This window comes from Harpia harpyja, chromosome 19 (assembly GCF_026419915.1).
Source record: "Harpia harpyja isolate bHarHar1 chromosome 19, bHarHar1 primary haplotype, whole genome shotgun sequence".
Classification (NCBI taxonomy): domain Eukaryota; kingdom Metazoa; phylum Chordata; class Aves; order Accipitriformes; family Accipitridae; genus Harpia; species Harpia harpyja.
In genome coordinates, this window is record NC_068958.1 from 15,899,369 (window position 1) to 15,916,108 (window position 16,740).

Below are 16,740 nucleotides of genomic sequence, written 5' to 3' on the forward strand. Positions count from 1 at the left end.
TCACGGTGCTCGTCCTCGGCAGAGCCTCTTTCCGAAAAGGCAAACATCCGAATCCCCCTCCCACAAGGAATGTCGCAGCCCTGAACGCTGTTGCTGCTCTTCACCTGCCCTTGGCGCCCTATCTACAGGCACAACAGCACTGGGCATCTGTGCTTGCACAGAGACAGCACATCTCGTGGTGCTCGTCCTCGACAGTGCCTCTTTCCAAAAAGGGAAACGTCCGACTCCTTCTCCCACAAGGAAGGTCGCAGCACTGAACGCTGTTGCTGCTCTTCACCTGCCATTGGTGCTCTATCTACAGGCACAACAGCAGTGGGCATCTGTGCTTGCACAGAGACAGCACATCTCGTGGTGCTCGTCCTCGGCAGAGCCTCTTTCCGAAAAGGCAAACGTCCGACTCCTTCTCCCACAAGGAAGGTCGCAGCCCTGAAAGCTGTTGCTGCTCTTCACCTGCCCTTGGTGCCCTATCTCCAGGCACAACAGCAGTGGGCATCTGTGCTTGCACAGAGACAGCACATCTCGTGGTGCTCGTCCTCGGCAGAGCCTCTTTCCGATAAGGCAAACGTCCGACTCCTTCTCCCACAAGGAAGGTCGCAGCCCTGAAAGCTGTTGCTGCTCTTCACCTGCCCTTGGTGCCCTATCTACAGGCACAACAGCAGTGGGCATGTGTGCTTGCACAGAGACGGCACATCTCGTGGTGCTCGTCCTCGGCAGAGCCTCTTTCCGGAAAGGCAAACGTCCAACTCCTTCTCCCACAAGGAAGGTCGCAGCCCTTAAAGCTGTTGCTGCTCTTTACCTGCCCTTGGTGCCCTATCTACAGGCACAACAGCAGTGGGCATCTGTGCTTGCACAGAGACGGCACATCTCGTGGTGCTCGTCCTCGGCAGAGCCTCTTTCCGAAAAGGCAAACGTCCGACTCCTTCTCCCACAACGAAGGTCGCAGCCCTGAAAGCTGTTGCTGCTCTTCACCTGCCCTTGGTGCCCTATCTACAGGCACAACAGCAGTGGGCATCTGTGCTTGCACAGAGACGGCACATCTCGTGGTGCTCGTCCTCGGCAGAGCCTCTTTCCGAAAAGGCAAACGTCCGACTCCTTCTCCCACAGCGAAGGTCGCAGCCCTGAAAGCTGTTGCTGCTCTTCACCTGCCCTTGGCACCCTATCTCCAGGCACAACAGTACTGTGCATATCTGCTTGCACAGAGACGGCACATCTCACGGTGCTCGTCCTCGGCAGAGCCTCTTTCCGATAAGGCAAACGTCCGACTCCTTCTCCCACAAGGAAGGTCGCAGCCCTGAAAGCTGTTGCTGCTCTTCACCTGCCCTTGGCGCCCTATCTACAGGCACAACAGCAATGGGCATCTGTGCTTGCACAGAGACGGCACATCTCGTGGTGCTCTTCCTCGGCAGAGCCTCTTTCCGGAAAGGCAAACGTCCGACTCCTTCTCCCACAAGGAAGGTCTCAGGCCTGAAAGCTGTTGCTGCTCTTCACCTGCCCTTGGCACCCTATCTACAGGCACAACAGTACTGGGCTTCTGTGCTTCCTAGAGACACCACATCTCACGGTGCTCTTCATCGGCAGAGCCTTTTTCCGATAAGGCAAACGTCCGACTCCTTCTCCCACAAGGAAGGTCGCAGCCCTGAAAGCTGTTGCTGCTCTTCACCTGCCCTTGGCGCCCTATCTCCATGCACAACAGCACTGGGCATCTGTGCTTGCACAGAGACGGCACATCTCACGGTGCTCGTCCTCGGCAGAGCCTCTTTCCGGAAAGGCAAACGTCCGACTCCTTCTCCCACAAGGAAGGTCTCAGGCCTGAAAGCTGTTGCTGCTCTTCACCTGCCCTTGGCACCCTATCTACAGGCACAACAGCACTGGGCTTCTGTGCTTCCTAGAGACACCACATCTCACGGTGCTCTTCATCGGCAGAGCCTCTTTCTGATAAGGCAAACGTCCGACTCCTTCTCCCACAGCGAAGGTCGCAGCCCTGAAAGCTGTTGCTGCTCTTCACCTGCCCTTGGCACCCTATCTCCAGGCACAACAGTACTGTGCATATCTGTTTGCACAGAGACGGCACATCTCACGGTGCTCGTCCTCGGCAGAGCCTCTTTCCGAAAAGGCAAACGTCCGACTCCTTCTCCCACCAGGAAGGTCGCAGCCCTGAAAGCTGTTGCTGCTCTTCACCTGCCCTTGGCACCCTATCTACAGGCACAACAGTACTGGGCTTCTGTGCTTCCTAGAGACACCACATCTCACGGTGCTCTTCATCGGCAGAGCCTCTTTCTGATAAGGCAAACGTCCGACTCCTTCTCCCATAACGAAGGTCGCAGCCCTGAAAGCTGTTGCTGCTCTTCACCTGCCCTTGGCGCCCTATCTACAGGCACAACAGTACTGGGCATCTGTGCTTCCTAGAGTCACCACATCTCATGGTGCTCATCCTCGGCAGAGCCTATTTCCGAAAAGGCAAACGTCCGACTCCATCTCCCACAAGGAAGGTCGCAGCCCTGAAAGCTGTTGCTGCTCTTCACCTGCCCTTGGCGCCCTATCTACAGGCACAACAGCAGTGGGCATCTGTGCTTGCACAGAGACAGCACATCTCACGGAGCTCGTCCTCGACAGAGCCTCTTTCCGATAAGGCAAACGTCCGACTCCTTCTCCCACAACGAAGGTCGCAGCCCTGAAAGCTGTTGCTGCTCTTCACCTGCCCTTGGCGCCCTATCTACAGGCACAACAGCACTGGGCATCTGTGCTTGCACAGAGACGGCATATCTCGTGGTGCTCGTCCTCGGCAGAGCCTCTTTCCGAAAAGGCAAACGTCTGACTCCTTCTCCCACAAGGAAGGTCGCATCATTGAAAGCTGTTGCTGCTCTTCCCCTGCCCTTGGCACCCTATCTCCAGGCACAACAGCAGTGGGCATATCTGCTTGCACAGAGACAGCACATCTCACGGTGCTCGTCCTCGGCAGAGCCTCTTTCCGAAAAGGCAAACATCCGAATCCCCCTCCCACAAGGAATGTCGCAGCCCTGAACGCTGTTGCTGCTCTTCACCTGCCCTTGGCGCCCTATCTACAGGCACAACAGCACTGGGCATCTGTGCTTGCACAGAGACAGCACATCTCATGGTGCTCGTCCTCGACAGTGCCTCTTTCCAAAAAGGCAAACGTCCGACTCCTTCTCCCACAAGGAAGGTCGCAGCACTGAACGCTGTTGCTGCTCTTCACCTGCCATTGGTGCTCTATCTACAGGCACAACAGCAGTGGGCATCTGTGCTTGCACAGAGACAGCACATCTCGTGGTGCTCGTCCTCGGCAGAGCCTCTTTCCGAAAAGGCAAACGTCCGACTCCTTCTCCCACAAGGAAGGTCGCAGCCCTGAAAGCTGTTGCTGCTCTTCACCTGCCCTTGGTGCCCTATCTCCAGGCACAACAGCAGTGGGCATCTGTGCTTGCACAGAGACGGCACATCTCGTGGTGCTCGTCCTCGGCAGAGCCTCTTTCCGATAAGGCAAACGTCCGACTCCTTCTCCCACAAGGAAGGTCGCAGCCCTGAAAGCTGTTGCTGCTCTTCACCTGCCCTTGGTGCCCTATCTACAGGCACAACAGCAGTGGGCATGTGTGCTTGCACAGAGACGGCACATCTCGTGGTGCTCGTCCTCGGCAGAGCCTCTTTCCGGAAAGGCAAACGTCCAACTCCTTCTCCCACAAGGAAGGTCGCAGCCCTGAAAGCTGTTGCTGCTCTTTACCTGCCCTTGGTGCCCTATCTACAGGCACAACAGCAGTGGGCATCTGTGCTTGCACAGAGACGGCACATCTCGTGGTGCTCGTCCTCGGCAGAGCCTCTTTCCGAAAAGGCAAACGTCCGACTCCTTCTCCCACAACGAAGGTCGCAGCCCTGAAAGCTGTTGCTGCTCTTCACCTGCCCTTGGTGCCCTATCTACAGGCACAACAGCAGTGGGCATCTGTGCTTGCACAGAGACGGCACATCTCGTGGTGCTCGTCCTCGGCAGAGCCTCTTTCCGAAAAGGCAAACGTCCGACTCCTTCTCCCACAGCGAAGGTCGCAGCCCTGAAAGCTGTTGCTGCTCTTCACCTGCCCTTGGCACCCTATCTCCAGGCACAACAGTACTGTGCATATCTGCTTGCACAGAGACGGCACATCTCACGGTGCTCGTCCTCGGCAGAGCCTCTTTCCGATAAGGCAAACGTCCGACTCCTTCTCCCACAAGGAAGGTCGCAGCCCTGAAAGCTGTTGCTGCTCTTCACCTGCCCTTGGCACCCTATCTACAGGCACAACAGTACTGGGCTTCTGTGCTTCCTAGAGACACCACATCTCACGGTGCTCTTCATCGGCAGAGCCTCTTTCTGATAAGGCAAACGTCCGACTCCTTCTCCCACAACGAAGGTCGCAGCCCTGAAAGCTGTTGCTGCTCTTCACCTGCCCTTGGCACTCTATCTACAGGCACAACAGTACTGGGCATCTGTGCTTCCTAGAGTCACCACATCTCGTGGTGCTCATCCTCGGCAGAGCCTATTTCCGAAAAGGCAAACGTCCGACTCCATCTCCCACAAGGAAGGTCGCAGCCCTGAAAGCTGTTGCTGCTCTTCCCCTGCCCTTGGCGCCCTATCTCCAATCACAACAGCACTGGGCATCTGTGCTTGCACAGAGACGGCACATCTCGTGGTGCTCGTCCTCGGCAGAGCCTCTTTCCGGAAAGTCAAACGTCCGACTCCTTCTCCCACAAGGAAGGTCGCAGCCCTGAAAGCTGTTGCTGCTCTTCACCTGCCCTTGGCGCCCTATCTACAGGCACAACAGCACTGGGCATCTGTGCTTGCACAGAGACAGCACATCTCGTGGTGCTCGTCCTCGGCAGAGCCTCTTTCCGATAAGGCAAACATCCGACTCCTTCTCCCACAACGAAGGTCGCAGCCCTGAAAGCTGTTGCTGCTCTTCACCTGCCCTTGGTGACCTATCTACAGGCACAACAGCAGTGGGCATCTGTGCTTGCACAGAGACGGCACATCTCGTGGTGCTCATCCTCGGCAGAGCCTCTTTCCGAAAAGGCAAACGTCCGACTCCTTCTCCCACAAGGAAGGTCGCAGCCCTGAAAGCTGTTGCTGCTTTTCACCTGCCCTTGGTGCCCTATCTACACGCACAACAGCACTGGGCATCTGTGCTTGCACAGAGAGAGCGCATCTCGTGGTGCTTGTCCTCAGCAGAGCCTCTTTCCGAAAAGGCAAACGTCCGACTCCTTCTCCCGCAAGGAAAGTCGCAGCCCTGAAAGCTGTTGCTGCTCTTCACCTTCCTTTGGCGCCCTATCTACAGGCACAACAGCACTGGGGATCTGTGCTTTCCTACAGACAGCACACCTCATGGTGCTCGTCCTCGGCAGAGCCTCTTTCCGAAAAGGCAAACGTCCGACTCCTTCTCCCACAAGGAAAGTCGCAGCCTGAAAGCTGTTGCTGCTATTCACCTGCCCTTGGCGCCCTATTTACAAGCTCAAAAGGACTGGGTATCTGTGCTTGCACAGAGACGGCACATCTCGTGGTGCTCGTCCTCGGCAGAGCCTCTTTCCGAAAAGGCAAACGTCTGACTCCTTCTCCCACAAGGAAGGTTGCAGCCCTGAAAGCTGTTGCTGCTCTTCACCTGCCCTTGGCACCCAATCTCCAGGCACAACAGAACTGGGCATCTGTGCTTGCACAGAGACGGCACATCTCACGGTGCTCGTTGTCGGCAGAGCCTCTTTCTGAAAAGGCAAACGTCCGACTCCTTCTCCCACAGGGAAGGTCGCAGCCCTGAAAGCTGTTGCTGCTCTTCACCTGCCCTTGGCGCCCTATATAACGGCACAACAGCACTGGGCATCTGTGCTTGCACAGAAACGGAAGCTCTCATGCTGCTCATCCTCGGTAGAGCCTAATTCCGGAAAGGCAAACGTCCGACTCTTCTCCCGCAAGGAAAGTCGCAGCCCTGAAAGCTGTTGCTGCTCTTCACCTTCCTTTGGCACCCTATCTACAGGCACAACAGCACTCGGGATCTGTGCTTTCCTACAGACAGCACACCTCATGGTGCTCGTCCTCGGCAGAGCCTCTTTCCGAAAAGGCAAACGTCCGACTCCTTCTCCCACAAGGAAGGTTGCAGCCCTGAAAGCTGTTGCTGCTCTTCACCTGCCCTTGGCGCCCTATCTCCAGGCACAACAGCACTGGGCATCTGTGCTTGCACAGAAACGGAACATCTCGTGGTGCTCGTCCTCGGCAGAGCCTCTTTCCGAAAAGGCAAACGTCCGACTCCTTCTCCCACAAGGAAGGTCGCAGCCCTGAAAGCTGTTGCTGCTCTTCACCTGCCCTTGGCGCCCTATCTACAGGCACAACAGTACTGGGCTTCTGTGCTTCCTAGAGACACCACATCTCACGGTGCTCTTCATCGGCAGAGCCTCTTTCCGATAAGGCAAACGTCCGACTCCTTCTCCCACAACGAAGGTCGCAGCCCTGAAAGCTGTTGCTGCTCTTCACCTGCCCTTGGTGCCCTATCTACAGGCACAACAGCACTGGGCATCTGTGCTTGCACAGAGACAGCACATCTCGTGGTGCTCTTCCTTGGCAGAGCCTCTTTCCGAAAAGGCAAACGTCCGACTCCTTCTCCCACAAGGAAGGTCGCAGCCCTGAAAGCTGTTGCTGCTCTTCACCTACCCTTGGCACCCTATCTACAGGCACAACAGCATTGCGGACCTGTGCTTGCACAGAAACAGAAGCTCTCATGCTGCTCATCCTTGGCAGATCCTCTTTCCGAAAAGGCAAACGTCCGACTCCTTCTCCCACAAGGAAAGTCGCAGCCCTGAAAGCTGTTGCTGCTCTTCACCTGCCCTTGGCGCCCTATCTCCAGGCACAACAGCACTGGGCATCTGTGCTTTCCTACAGACAGCACACCTCATGGTGCTCGTCCTCGGCAGAGCCCTTTCCGAAAAGGCAAACGTCTGACTCCTTCTCCCACAAGGAAGGTCGCAGCCCTGAAAGCTGTTGCTGCTCTTCACCTGCCCTTGGTGCGCTATCTACAGGCACAACAGCATTGCGAATCTGTGCTTGCACAGAAACGGAAGCTCTCATGCTGCTCATCCTTGGCAGATCCTCTTTCCGAAAAGGCAAACGTCCGACTCCTTCTCCCGCAAGGAAAGTCGCAGCCCTGAAAGCTGTTGCTGCTCTTCACCTGCCCTTGGCGCCCTATATCAGGCACAACAGCTTTGCGAATCTGTGCTTGCACAGAAACGGAAGCTCTAATGCTGCTCATCCTCGGCAGAGCCCCTTTCCGAAAAGGCAAACGTCCGACTCCTTCTCCCGCAAGGAAAGTCGCAGCCCTGAAAGCTGTTGCTGCTCTTCACCTTCCTTTGGCTCCCTATCTACAGGCACAACAGAACTGGGCATCTGTGCTTTTCTAGAGACAGCACATCTCACGGTGCTCGTCCTCGGCAGAGCTTATTTCCGGAAAGGCAAACGTCCGACTCCTTCTCCCACAAGGAAGGTCGCAGCCCTGAAAGCTGTTGCTGCTCTTCACCTGCCCTTGGCGCCCTATCTACAGGCACAACAGCACTGGGCATCTGTGCTTGCACAGAGACGGCACATCTCGTGGTGCTCGTCCTCGGCAGAGCCTCTTTCTGAAAAGGCAAACGTCCGACTCCTTCTCCCACAAGGAAGGTCGCAGCCCTGAAAGCTGTTGCTGCTCTTCACCTGCCCGTGGCGACCTATCTACAGGCACAAAAGCACTGTGTATCTGTGCTTGCACAGAGACGGCACATCTCGTGGTGCTCGTCCTCGGCAGAGCCTCTTTCCGAAAAGGCAAACGTCCGACTCCTTCTCCCACAAGGAAGGTTGCAGCCCTGAAAGCTGTTGCTGCTCTTCACCTGCCCTTGGCACCCAATCTCCAGGCACAACAGAACTGGGCATCTGTGCTTCCATAGAGATGGCACATCTCACGGTGCTCGTCCTCGGCAGAGCCTCTTTCTGAAAAGGCAAACGTCCGACTCCTTCTCCGACAAGGATGGTCGCAGCCCTGAAAGCTGTTGCTGCTCTTCACCTGCCCTTGGCGACCTATCTACAGGCACAAAAGCACTGGGTATCTGTGCTTGCACAGAGACGGCACATCTCGTGGTGCTCGTCCTCGGCAGAGCCTCTTTCCGAAAAGGCAAACGTCCGACTCCTTCTCCCACAAGGAAGGTTGCAGCCCTGAAAGCTGTTGCTGCTCTTCACCTGCCCTTGGCACCCAATCTCCAGGCACAACAGAACTGGGCATCTGTGCTTGCACAGAGACGGCACATATCACGGTGCTCGTCGTCGGCAGAGCCTCTTTCCGAAAAGGCAAACGTCCGACTCCTTCTCCCACAGGGAAGGTCGCAGCCCTGAAAGCTGTTACTGCTCTTCACCTGCCCTTGGCGCCCTATCTACAGGCACAACAGCATTGCGGATCTGTGCTTGCACAGAAACGGAAGCTCTCATGCTGCTCATCCTTGGCAGATCCTCTTTCCGAAAAGGCAAACGTCCGACTCCTTCTCCCGCAAGGAAGGTCGCAGCCCTGAAAGCTGTTGCTGCTCTTCACCTTCCTTTGGCTCCCTATCTACAGGCACAACAGAACTGGGCATCTGTGCTTTTCTAGAGACAGCACATCTCACGGTGCTCGTCCTCGGCAGAGCTTATTTGCGGAAAGGCAAACGTCCGACTCCTTCTCCCACAAGGAAGGTCGCAGCCCTGAAAGCTGTTGCTGCTCTTCACCTGCCCTTGGCGCCCTATCTACAGGCACAACAGCACTGGGCATCTGTGCTTGCACAGAAACGGAAGCTATCATGCTGCTCGTCCTTGGCAGATCCTCTTTCCGAAAAGGCAAATGTCTGACTCCTTCTCCCACAAGGAAGGTCGCAGCCCTGAAAGCTGTTGCTGCTCTTCACCTGCCCGTGGTGCCCTATCTCCAGGCACAACAGCACTGGGCATCTGTGCTTGCACAGAGACGGCACATCTCACGGTGCTCGTCCTCGGCAGAGCCTCTTTCCGAAAAGGCAAACGTCCGACTCCTTCTCCCACGAGGAAGGTCGCAGACCTGAAAGCTGTTGCTGCTCTTCACCTGCCCTTGGCGCCCTATATACAGGCACAACAGCACTGGGCTTCTGTGCTTGCACAGAGACGGCACATCTCACGGTGCTCGTCCTCGGCAGAGCCTCTTTCCGAAAAGGCAAACGTCTGACTCCTTCTCCCACCAGGAAGGTCGCAGCCCTGAAAGCTGTTGCTGCTCTTCACCTTCCTTTGGCGCCCTATCTACAGGCACAACAGCACTGGGCATCTGTGCTTTCCTACAGACAGCACACCTCATGGTGCTCGTCCTCGGCAGAGCCTCTTTCTGATAAGGCAAACGTCCGACTCCTTCTCCCACAAGGAAGGTCGCAGCCCTGAAAGCTGTTGCTGCTCTTCCCCTGCCCTTGGCGCCCTATCTCCAGGCACAACAGCACTGGGCATCTGTGCTTGCACAGAGACGGCACATCTCGTGGTGCTCGTCCTCGGCAGAGCCTCTTTCCGGAAAGGCAAACGTCCGACTCCGTCTCCCACAAGGAAGGTCGCAGCCCTGAAAGCTGTTGCTGCTCTTCACCTGCCCTTGGCGCCCTATCTCCAGGCACAACAGCACTGGGCATCTGTGCTTGCACAGAAACGGAACATCTCGTGGTGCTCGTCCTCGGCAGAGCCTCTTTCCGAAAAGGCAAACGTCCGACTCCTTCTCCCACAAGGAAGGTCGCAGCCCTGAAAGCTGTTGCTGCTCTTCACCTGCCCTTGGCGCCCTATCTACAGGCACAACAGCACTGGGCATCTGTGCTTTTCTAGATACAGCACATCTCGTGGTGCTTGTCCTCGGCAGTGCCTCTTTCCGAAAAGGCAAACTTCCGACTCCTTCTCCCACAAGGAAGGTCGCAGACCTGAAAGCTGTTGCTGCTCTTCACCTGCCCTTGGCGCCCTATCTACAGGCACAACAGCATTGCGGATCTGTGCTTGCACAGAAACAGAAGCTCTCATGCTGCTCATCCTTGGCAGATCCTCTTTCCGAAAAGGCAAACGTCCGACTCCTTCTCCCGCAAGGAAAGTCGCAGCCCTGAAAGCTGTTGCTGCTCTTCACCTTCCTTTGGCGCCCTATCTCCAGGCACAACAGCACTGGGCATCTGTGCTTTCCTACAGACAGCACACCTCATGGTGCTCGTCCTCGGCAGAGCCCTTTCCGAAAAGGCAAACGTCCGACTCCTTCTCCCACCAGGAAGGTCGCAGCCCTGAAAGCTGTTGCTGCTCTTCACCTGCCCTTGGCGCCCTATCTACAGGCACAACAGCACTGGGCATCTGTGCTTGCACAGAGACGGCACATCTCGTGGTGCTCGTCCTCGGCAGAGCCCTTTCCGAAAAGGCAAACGTCCGACTCCTTCTCCCACAAGGAAGGTCGCAGCCCTGAAAGCTGTTGCTGCTCTTCACCTGCCCTTGGCGCCCTATCTCCAGGCACAACAGCACTGGGCATCTGTGCTTGCACAGAGACGGCACATCTCGTGGTGCTCGTCCTCGGCAGAGCCTCTTGCCGAAAAGGCAAACGTCCGACTCCTTCTCCCACAAGGAAGGTCGCAGCCCTGAAAGCTGTTGCTGCTCCTCACCTGCCCTTGGCGCCCTATATACAGGCACAACAGCATTGCAAATCTGTGCTTGCACAGAAACGGAAGCTCTCATGCTGCTCATCCTCGGCAGAGCCTATTTCCGGAAAGGCAAACGTCCGACTCCTTCTCCCGCAAGGAAAGTCGCAGCCCTGAAAGCTGTTGCTGCTCTTCACCTGCCCTTGGCACCCTATCTCCAGGCACAACAGCACTGGGCATCTGTGCTTTCTTAGAGACAGCACATCTCATGCTGCTCGTCCTCGGCAGAGCCTCTTTCCGAAAAGGCAAACATCCTGCTGGTTCTCCCACAAGGAAGGTTCCAGCCCTGAAAGCTGTTGGTGGTCTTCGCTTTCCCTTGGCAGCCTATTCACAGGCACAACAGCACTGGAGATCTCTGCTTTCCCAGATTCGGTATGTCTCATGGCGCTCGTTCTCAGCAGAACATGTTTCCAAAACGGCAAACCTCCGGCTGGTTCTCCCACAAGGAAGGTGCCAGCCCTGAAAGCTCTTGCTGCTCTTCACCATCCCTTGGCAGCCTATTCATAGGCACAACAGCACAGGAGATCTCTGCTTTCCCACTGACGGAACATCTCATGGCGCTCATTCTCAGCAGACCCTCGTTCCGAAATGGCAAACGTCCATCTACTTCTCCCTCAAGGATGGTGCCAGCCATGAAAGCTGTTGCTGGTCTTCGCCCTCCCTTGGCAGTCTATTCACAGGCACAACAGCACTGGGGATCTCTGCTTTCCCAGAGACAGAACATCTCATGGCACTCATTCTCAGCAGTGGCTCTTTCCGAACTGGCAAATATACGTCTACTTCTCCCACAAGGAATGTGCCAGCCCTGTAAGCTGTTGCTGGTCTTCACCGTCCCCATGCAGCCTATTCACAGGCACAATCGCCCTGCAGATCCCTGCTTTCCCAGGTACCTGACAGCTCACCGTTCGCTGCAGAGCATGTTTTCGACATTGCAAACGTCCGACTCCTTCTCCCACGAGGAAGGCGCCAGTCCTGAAAACTGTTGCTGGTCTTCACTGTCCTCATGCAGCCTATTCACCGGCACATGTGCCCTGCGGATCCCTGCTTTCCCAGGGACCTCACAGCTCACCATACATGGTAGAATCTCATTCCACAATTGCAAACGTCCGGATAGTTTTTCCACAGTAAGGTGCCAGCCTTAAAAGATGTTGCTGTTTTTCACCCTCCCCGTGCATCCTATTCACAGGCACAAGTGCCCTGCGGATCCTTGCTTTCCCAAAGACCTGACAGCACACCGTTCTTGTCAGAGCGTGTTTCCAAAATTGCAAACGTCCTGCTAGTTCTCCCACAAGGAAGGTGCCAGCCCGAAAGCTGTTGCTGCTTTTCACCTTCTCCGTGCAGCCTATTCACCGGCACAAGCTCCCTGTGGATCAATTCTTTCCCAGAGACCTGACAGCTCACTGTTCGTGGCAGAGCCTTTTTCCGAAATTGCAAACATCCCGCTAGTTCTCCTACAAGGAATGAGCCAGCCCTGAAAGCTGTTGCTGGTCTTTGCCTTCCCTTGGCAGCCTTTTCACAGGCACAAGCGCCCTGCGGATCCCTGCTTTCTCAGGGACATCATAGCTCACCATTCTCGACAGAGCGTGTTTCCGAAATTGCAAACGTCCGGCTAGTTCTCCCACAAGGAAGGTGCCAGCTTGAAAGCTGTTACTGCTCTTCACCTTCCCTTGGCAGCCGATTCACTGGCACAAGCGCCCTGCGTACCCCTGCTTTTCCAGTGTCCTGACAGTTCACCGTTCACAGCAGAACCTCTTTCTGAAAATGCAAACATCCGTCTGGTTCTCCCACAAGGAAAGTGCCAGCCCTGAAAGCTGTTGCTGCTCTTCACCATCCCCGTGCAGCCTATTCACAGGCACAAGCGCACTGCATATCTTTGCTTTCCCAGAATCGCTGGTGGATCCCAGAGGAAAGAACTTCCTCCAAATGAGAAAAATTGTCTTGGATAGCAGCCTTGGAGATATCTGGGGCTGCTACCCAGGATCTCAGGTCCCTAAAAGGGAGGACAAAAGTTTCTGGGTGTTGTTGGAAGGAGTCACGGGTGCATCCCAAAGGGGATAGCTTCCTCTGAAAAACAAAAAACCTCAAGGGTAGCTTCATTGGAGGAGTCTGGGGGTGCTACCTGAGATCTCAGGTACATAAAGCAGAGGTCAAAAGAGTCAGGGAGACGCCTGGGAGGAGTCTTGGGTCGATCTCGGAGGAGAGAGCTTCCTGCAAAGGAGAAAAATCATATTGGGTAGTTTACTTCAAGATGTTTGGGTCTGCCATCTGGGATCACAGGTGGATCTCGTAGAAAAGAGATTCCTCGAAAGGAGAAAAATCATGTTCTGTATCTGCCTTAAGAAGTCTGGGGTTGCTACCCAGGATGTCAGGTCCCTAAAAGGGAGGTCAAAAGCCACTGGGCATTGCTGGGAGGACTCACAGGTAGTTCCCAGAGGGGAGAGCCTCCTCCGAAAAAGAAAAAAACACAAGGGTAGCTTCCTTGGAGGAGTCTGGGGCTGCTACCTGGGATCTTAGGTATGTAAAGCAGAAGCCAAAGGACTCTGGGAGATGCCTGGGATGAGGCTCAGGTGAGGTCCAGCTGCCTTAATCTGTGAAAAGGCTTCCCATTTCCCTTAGTGCCACAAGGCAATGCAGGCAAAGTTAGTGACTGTTTCCCGTAGTGCAGGGTGTATGCATTTGGAGCTGTGTTTGAAATATTACTGGAGCAAAATATTACATGTGTCAGAACAGTAAATTTTGGCAGTATGGTTATATGATGTTATGGAGGCGGCAGGACGAGAGCTGTCTGAAAATACCAGAGTGAAGCCCATGGCTGGTGGAGTCCTGGCTGTCTTCTGTGTATTGTTTCTGTGCCGACCTTGCTCCTAACTTCCCAGCTTTAAAAATGACCCCATGTAGGATTTTTTGGGTGTCAGTGCCATGCTGCCTGCTCCCTGGCTCACTGTGCTGGCTGTCCTAGGCTAAACTTGAGCAAATGCGCTGCTATTGATACAAGATGCTTTACATCTTGTGTTGCACGAAGAACAGAGTGGCCTTGTTATGCTTACTAGTGGTGGATAAGAAAACCTGTATGTTGCAAAATGTATAAGATACCAGAGGAAGTTGCTTTTGGTCGACCTTGCAGTTTCCTGGGAAGATGAGAACCTTAGGCCCTTTTTAGATAGTTTAGCTTAAAAGGTGGCTTGTGTTAAAAGAATGAAAACCAAGAAAAGATAAATATTAGAGTTACTAATGAACATTCTTTAGGATAAGTTGTACCAAAACTTGTAAAGTGTCCCACTGCACAGAATCACTAGAAGAGGGTGAACTAGCGGACAAGTGAGGCAGACTATCGAAGACCACCAGAGGACCCCTGAAAACCACCAAAGATCTCAAGTGCACCTGCGCCAAGGACATTTACATATATTAATGAGTTCATGGAATTCAGATGAGTATGTGTCGTGGTTTAACCCCAGCCAGCAACTAAACACCACGCAGCCGCTCACTCACTCCCCCCCCACCCAGTGGGATGGGGGAGAAAATCGGGAAAAGAAGCAAAACCCGTGGGTTGAGATAAGAACGATTTAATAGAACAGAAAAGAAGAAACTAATAATGATAATGATAACACTAATAAAATGACAACAGTAATAATGAAAGGATTGGAATGTACAAATGATGCGCAGTGCAATTGCTCACCACCTGCCGACCGACACCCAGCCAGTCCCCCGAGCGGCGATTCCCTGCCCCCACTTCCCTGTTCCTATACTAAATGGGACATCACATGGTATGGAATACACCGTTGGCCAGTTTGGGTCAGGTGCCCTGGCTGTGTCCTGTGCCAACTTCTTGTGCCCCTCCAGCTTTCTCGCTGGCTGGGCATGAGAAGCTGAAAAATCCTTGACTTTAGTCTAAACACTACTGAGCAACAACTGAAAACATCAGTGTTATCAACATTCTTCGCATACTGAACTCAAAACATAACACTGTACCAGCTACTAGGAAGACAGTTAACTCTATCCCAGCTGAAACCAGGACAGTATGTTAATTACTTCCAGGAAAAAATCATTAATATGTATATCCAGTTTGTATATAATCACAACTGTTGAAAGAATTGGTGTGCACGATAGGTGGAGCAATCCCCTGTGTACCCAGCACTGCAATAAAGAATGCCTGCTTTCTAAAACTCCAAAATTGAGTCTTAGAGAGTTTCTGAAGTGCCGACTTACGGTAACGGTAGCACGGATGTGGCCTAGCACGGTCAGTGGGGAAGCATGGGGAAGCCGACAGAGGTTTTCTGAAGAGCCCCGTGGCTTGCAAAGCCCCCCTTCTGTGGGGATGGGTCTCGGCTGAAAGCTCAGCTTGCTCTCCTAGCCAAAAGCCAGGTCCTTTGCTCATGCACGTGCTTGTGATGTCTCTTCACCCCAAGTAGGTGATGGGTCAGGAGCGATCCCCTGGCTTGGGCAGCTGCTTGTGATGTCGTAGGTGGCTGAGTCCATGTCAGAGCAGGAGCAGGCCTCTGTCTTGTCTAATAGTACCAACACTTTCTCTCACTGTATTCAGAGCCCTGCTTAAAATTGCAAATGTCCAGCAACTGCTCCCAGACCGAAAGCGCCAGCACTGAAAGCTGTTGCTGGCCCTCACCTTCCTTTGGCAGCCCTTTCACAGCCCCACCAAGACTGGTTCTCCATGCTGGTCTAGCAACCTAAACATCCTGTTATTCTCTCTGATTCTCTGCACAGCCTCTTTCCAAAATTGAAAACAACCAGGGACTGCTCCCACATTGATGGTGCCAGGAGTGAAAGCATTTATTGTCCCTCACAAAATTAGGAAAGCTGAAGCCCAAATGGAATTGCATCTGGCCAGGGATATCGAAGACAGGAAGAAGGGTTTCTGTAAGTAGAAGGCAAAAGGAAGACTCGGGAATATGTGCACCCATTGCTCAGTGAGACAGGGGTGGGGCACAGGGGGTTGGTTACCCAGGACATGGGAAAAGCTGAGGTACTGAATTCCTTCTTTGCCTAAGTCTTTACTAGCAAGACTGGCTTTCAGGAATCCCAGGTCCCAGAGATGGGGCTGGGAAGTCTGGAGCAAGGAAGACATACCCTTGTTGGAAAAGGATCAGCTCAGAAAATACTTAAGCAAACTAGACATACATAAGTCCATGGGCCCTGGTGGGATGTAGCCACAAGTGCTGAGGGAACTGGCTGATGTTGTTGTGAAGCCATTCTCTATAATCTTTGATCAGTCATGGCAAGTGCAAGAAGTGTCCAAAGACTGGGAAGGTCACCTTCATCTTCCAGAAGAGCAAGAAGGAGGACACAGGGAACTACAGGCCTCGATGGAGCTGACGGAGCAGCTAATCCTGGCAACAAAGGGGAAGTCATGCTTGACCAACTTGATAAACTTCTACAACACAATGACTGGCCTGGTAGATGAGGGGAGAGCCATGGGTATTGTCTACCTGGACTTCAGTAAGGCCTTTGACAGTGTCTCCCGTAAGATCCTCCTCCTAGAGAAGCTGTTGGTGTACAGAGACATGAGCAGACAGCAGGGTGGATTGAAAACTGGCTGAACAGCCAGGTCCAGAGGGTGGTGATCAGCAGCACAGTGTCTAGCTGCAGGCCAGAAACTGGCAGTGTGCCCCAGGGGTCAATACTGGGTCCAGTCTTGTTTAACATTTTCATTAATGATTTGGACAGTGGGGAAGAGTGCACCCTCAGCAAGTTTGCACTGGAAGGAGTGGCTGATATGCCAGTTGATCAGGCTGCCATCCAGAGGGACCTCTGGATGACTGTAACCTCATGAAGCTACAAGGACAAGTGATATGTCCTGCACCTGGGGACAAACAACCCCATGCGCCAATATATATGCTGGGGACCACCTGGCTGGGAAGCAGCTCAGCCAAATAGGCCTTGGGGGGGGGTCCTGGTGGACACCAAGTTGACCATAAGCCACCAATGTGCCCTTCCTGCAAAAAAAAGGCAAATGACATCCTCGGCTGCATTAGGCAGTATGGCCAGCAGGTTGAGGGAGGTGGTCCTTCCCCTCTACTCCGCCCTGGTGAGGCCACACCTCATGGC